Below are 6,133 nucleotides of genomic sequence, written 5' to 3'. Positions count from 1 at the left end.
AATTTTGTTATGGAATTATTCTAAATGTGTTGTGCTAAATAGGACTAATAATATTATTTACCATTACTAGAGATGCTATAAAAAACATTAACTAACCTATTTTGAATAATTTTGAAGACTGGTTAGGTAGGGAATATACTAGCTCTCATTCCTGAGTTCCCTCTTCTCCCTCCACCTGAGGGCTATCATCTCATATCAAAACCTAACACTATAAATCAAATTGGGGGCATTTGTCTGTCACTCTAAAGTCCTTTAATTCTACACCCATAAAAGTTTATTTCCCTATTTATTTGCACTCAACCCCATGAACTACATTCTCATCCATGAAATTAATATGTGATTCTTACCATTTATTGACTGAGACAATACCATCTCGGATCATACATGTTCTCACAAAAGGTATTAACATCTTAATTGGTCAAATCAAACAGTAAATGAAGTACAAGGTTTCAAATCAACACTTCTTCCAACATTAAAGTCTAATACTTCACACAACTTCCTTTCAACACTTAATCACTTATCATTTTAAGAAAAAAGATAAAGAAACCTACTCATAATCTATGGAGAAAACACAACTACACATGAGTTTAAAAGTAGAAATCATGCAAACAAACAAAAAATCTAAATTAAAATCAATCGTAGTCACAAAGATAAACACTTATCTCAAATCCTCTCCACTAAACTTCTTGAAGTTTCTTTGAATCCTCTTCCTTCATTTACAATACAAACTACAACTTAAAATAAAATAAAAGTGGCGATGGCAGCAGTTACTTGGATGGATGATGGATGTTGGTTTGTTGACCTCACTTTTGGTTGAGGTTTAATTTTTCTCTTTAGTAGCCTAGGGTCTAGCCATAGGACGTTCCTGTTGAGTATTCCTACAAAACTAAAAAAGGAACCCTCACCATTAGAAATTCTAAACTCCCCTTTGCCCAACTTGAAGCTCTACATATTAGTCCTTACCTCTAGCACTTAGTAGGTGGGGTCAGTATGGGGAAGCTCAAGGAGAGTCCCCATTAGAACGACTTGACCTTAGGGTTGATCCTGGGTGTTGGTCTGGAGCTAATACACTCACTTACACTTACCTACACTCACTCTCACCCATAATCACTGACAACCCTAAACCCAAAATTGTTGACTTTGATCCCTTGATCTTTTGGGAAACTCATGCAGATGGTCCCCTAAGCCCACTAGCCCTAGGCTAGGGTTTAGCTAAGACAAGTGCATAGAGGACCCAAATGGGGATTTCATTGGTTCATGACTCATATATGGTGATTAGTAGCCCAATTATACCCAAATATTCAACTTGAACTTTTGCCACTAAATCCCCCCAAATTACCTAGATACCCTTGGAGCCCTAAATTTGATCAAAATACCCAAGTTGGAAATACCCAAATTACCCAAAACTACCCAAAAATTACAAATTTACCAAAATACCCCCAAAATGAAATACCCCCAAATTTGCCAAAAATACAAAAATACCCTTGACACCCCAAACTTTACCAAAACCTCCAAAATCACTTTAAATTTTTACAAAACCAATTTGAACCCTTCAATTAAACCCAATTTGTCAAATTTGACCAGAACCCAAGTTTACCAATTTGACCATTTTGACAAAAACCCCCAATTTGCCTTTAAGGGCCCAATTTCCCCAAATTTACCTCAAATGTCTATCAATTTGGTCTCAATTTCCCCCAATTTCAATCCTAAACTCAAATTTACCTTTCATATGACCAATGTAAGCCACATCCCAAATTGCCTTTAAAGGCCCAATTTTCCCAAATTCACCTCAAATGTACAATAATTTTAGCCCAATTTTCTTCAATTTCAATTCTAAACTTAAATCCACCTTTCATATGACCAATCTAGACCAAATCCAAGCCTAATTGGCCCATTCTTTGAGCTCAATTTCGATCTAAGCTAAACCCCCAATTTTGGCCCTATGACATAATCCCACCAAATTGAACCCCATAGCCTACACAATTTGCCCCAATTTGAATCCTAAACTTTTCATAACAATCCTACAAATCAAATTTGACCTTTAATTGGCCTTGTAATATCAAATTTGACCTTAAATTGGCCTTAGTAAAGCCTCAATTTCATTTAATTTCAGTCCAAATAAAAAAATACCCAAATTTGCCCTAAATTGCCTATGTCCCCAAATTCCAGCAAATTGAATGCCTTAACCCCAAAATTGGCACCTGTAGACCATTTTCAACAATCAATTTGGACTTAGCCCAACCTTGGCCCAACCTAGACCCAAGTCTAGTACAACATGCCCAAATTGACCAAAATCCCAAAATCCTTCAAATTGAAACCGTAACTGAAGTCAAAATCATTTCAATCCTTCAAAATAAATCTTCATAACAACCATCTACACAATTTTGATCAATCAATTGGGCTCAAAGTCATGGCTAGCCTAGCCCAAACCTAACGTTTAGCCATTTGGACCCAAATTGAACCCATGCACCAAAATTGACCTAACCATGTCAAATTGATCAAGGCAAGACTTCTACAACCAACTTTTGGATCCTAGTGACCAAGCTAGACTCACTTAACCCACCCTAGATGAGCCATGGACCAAATGTCCCTTAAATCAAGGGATTTGTTTCCTTAATTGCTTAAGTCAAAGATATCTTTGCCAAAACCCATCACCAGCCCAAATTAATTGTTGTGACAGATTCCTCTGAGGTCCCTGAGCCACCTAAGCACCTCCCCTACCATGGTCAGCCACCCTAGTCATCGGAGGAGCCAAAACCAAGAGCCCCAAATTGAGTTCAAAACCCAATTTCACCCATCCAATGTGTCTAGCTCTGATTGGCTTTAACACTTCAAAACCCTCCACCTAAGCATCATTATGCACCCCTCAATTGGCCATTACAACCACCCTAAGCTGTTTTCTTTAAACCTCACTCCCATGGCCAAGAAAGGGGATGCTGAAGTTTTCTCAAGGAAAGCTTGCCTAATTGCTTCCATAGCCTCTTTGAGACCTCCTCAGTGCAAACCAACCACTTTCTTGCCCTAATCCCAATCGCCGGAACTCAATTTTTGAGTTCGATTTTGGCCGAAAACAGGACAAGTTTGGCCACACCTCCACATTACACCAAATCTCAATTAAACTTACCCACACCTTCACCACAATGAAAGAAGACAAAGCCCCATCAAAGCCCCCTCAAAGAGAGCCTCTACCCTAGACTTTGATCAACACCCAAATTCCGTCTTGATCGAATTTGGTTTAGGCATTTCACCACGGCAAGAAACTTCACCCCTAGCCTCCTTGGACCTCCGCAAACGTGCCAAACACCTCTGATTGAAGCTTCCCTTCTCAGAGCAAAAGTATAAACCTCCCCACTATCCTGAGCTTGTTTTGATTATACACTTGCATAAATCCAATTTAATGGCATGTTTACATTATGGATATATATGTTCGTCTCACTTAGACGAGTCTATAGGATCAAACTCAAATAAGTTTGGTTGAGAAATGAGTGAGACCTTAAAGTTTTAGGGTTAATGATCACGGGTTTTGGCTATCGAGGACGATAACGGGGAGCCGTTTGATTGAGCGTGTATCAGATGGATGGACAAGATCGAGCTAGACAGTGCCTTCATACATGAACAACGGGCCGAGTCAGCACTGAGGTGGACGACGTCACTGAACCAGAGGACATTGCGTGGAGCTTCGGAGCTGTCGTAGGTTGATGCGGCGTCATGTCACTTAAAATAGAAAAATAGGGATTTTTCTATTTTTTTAAATGCCCATAACTTTGAAAATGTATATCTTTGCATAAAAAAATCATAAAAATAAAATAAAAATATCCTAGTTCTTAGCGAATAAAGGAGAACAATGTAGAAATAGTTTGCAGTTTATTTATGTATATTTTATTTTCAATTAATTAAATACTGTTCTAAGTATTTTGATTCTCCATGCATTCAAGTATTTCACCATGGCTTGATATTTTGGCATATTGTTGCCTCTATCATGGGGGATATTCCCTACATTTTTCAAAGTCATAGGAGAGCCCTAGACAGAGATTTATATTTTTCAAGTTTATGCATCTGATTTGAAAAATTAATTATAATAATTAGCATGATACTTAAAAATAGCCAAGAAAATTTTGGTAAGTTCACTATGACCAAAGAACCCTAAAGACCAGAGAACCCTAGGAAAGTCATTAAGAACACACATAATTTTCACAAAATCCTAAAACACAAAGGAAATTAATTTGGGAAAAATAAACATCTAAATGACTTTATTTTAATTCTCCACTACAATTTAAAGTTTATAGGACTCCCCATAAAAATTTGAAAACATATGGAGCTCATTTGATAACCTAATTTGATTTTCTAAGTTAAATGACACTTTTAACACTTAAAATAATCATAATAATTAAAATACAACTAAAAAATTTATGAAATTAATTTTGTGAGCTTCTGTGATTAGAAGACTGTGATTAGAGGAATTTTCTAAAAATAAAAATTGTAATTAAAGTAAAAATTTTATTTTTAAGCATATTTTAAATATTTAAATAATTAAAAAATAATAATAATCATAAAATTAATAAAATTCATGAAAATGTTATAAATTGTTTCCTAAGCCCTTATGAGCAATTGAAATATTTTTCCTAATTTTCTAAGTGAACATTTTGAATTTTAAAGCTTAAAATAGTTTTTAAAGGCTCAAAATGGTTTTTCCTTAATTTGGTCTTTCCTTAATTTCTCACTAAAATAATTCTAATAATTAAAAAAAAACTAGAAAAATGTTAAATTTGTTTCTCTGGGTTTTTTGACCTTAGAGAGATTTAATAAAAATATAAAACTTAATTTTCCACATTTGAAATATTTTATAATTAATTAATACTCCAAAAATTAAAATAATTATGGTAATTCAAATAAAACTCAAAAAATATTGAAATTTGGTCTAAGTGGTTCTCTAGTCTAAGTGTACCTCCAATAAAAATTTCAAGTGATTAACCTTTTTCTTGGTCAATTTATTAAATTTTCTTTGAGAAATCTTATTTTTTCATGTAAATAATTATATAAATTAATTTAAATTTTGAAAAAAATCACGTTTTCTCCTCTGATGTCTTTATTGACCCATGAGTGAGGTAGAATAAAAATTGTTTTAAAGCCATTTGAATTAAATTTGATAAATTATGAAGTGATAGAGCCTAAGGGGCAAAGATATAATTTTGGAAATTTGGTCTTAACTAACATTTAGGCTTAATTCAAGAAAGGAAAATGGGAAATCTTTGATCTTAATTAAAATGTTCAGATGATTGAAACATAAGGAATTAATTGGTAAAAACCAACCTGATTTTTCTTAATTTAAGGATAAATTTGCAGTTTCCTAAATTATTAAAACTTGAAGGTCTATTAAATTAAATGATCCTATACTTAGGGGTATGATTTTGGATGTTAATAACTCACTAATTTAATACCTCTATTTGGTGTTCAAATGACATTTAAATGTTTTGATGATGAATTACTATCACTTAAAATTCAATTTCTTTCAAAAATTACTAATGTATCCACCAAGGTCTTAAGGGCTTAGTAGTGACCTAGGCTAAATCAAATTTGGTTAAATGAGGATTAGAGAAGTGAATGTAGCTAGAAATTGAAAACCTTTAAAACACTACAAGCCCAAGTTAAAACTAAAATTGGTGAATTGTTTTAATAACATTAACTTACCCCTTTTAAGGGTTTTCACCTACATAATTCTCATATTAAATGAAAAATGGTAATCACCCTACTCTTAGAGATAATTGAAAAATAGATGTTCACTGAAAACTAGACGAACACTAGAGGTATTTACAGGAGAGGTATTTACAGGATGAATCATTAAGTAACATAATAAGTTTAAATGAGTTTGAGACTTTTCACTAGGCGGTAAGAGGGAAGCGTGGATCTGCTTCTTCCCCCTAACCTTTTGGATACCTCGAAGGTCTACTAAACTTAGTATGTTTTGCTTAATCATTCTCAAATAAATTAATAGAGGCTCACCAAGACATGATTTAAGATTCGGTAGATCACCGGAACCTTATCTGCCCGCTCTACATAAAATGCTTTTAATATATAAATGCCCTTACATGCATTTTGAGTTTCAGTTGAAGATGACAGGAAGACCATCCAGGTA

Source organism: Phalaenopsis equestris, unplaced genomic scaffold, assembly GCF_001263595.1.
Source record: "Phalaenopsis equestris unplaced genomic scaffold, ASM126359v1 Scaffold000296, whole genome shotgun sequence".
In the NCBI taxonomy this organism is placed as follows: domain Eukaryota; kingdom Viridiplantae; phylum Streptophyta; class Magnoliopsida; order Asparagales; family Orchidaceae; genus Phalaenopsis; species Phalaenopsis equestris.
This window is presented reverse-complemented; position numbering follows the sequence as displayed.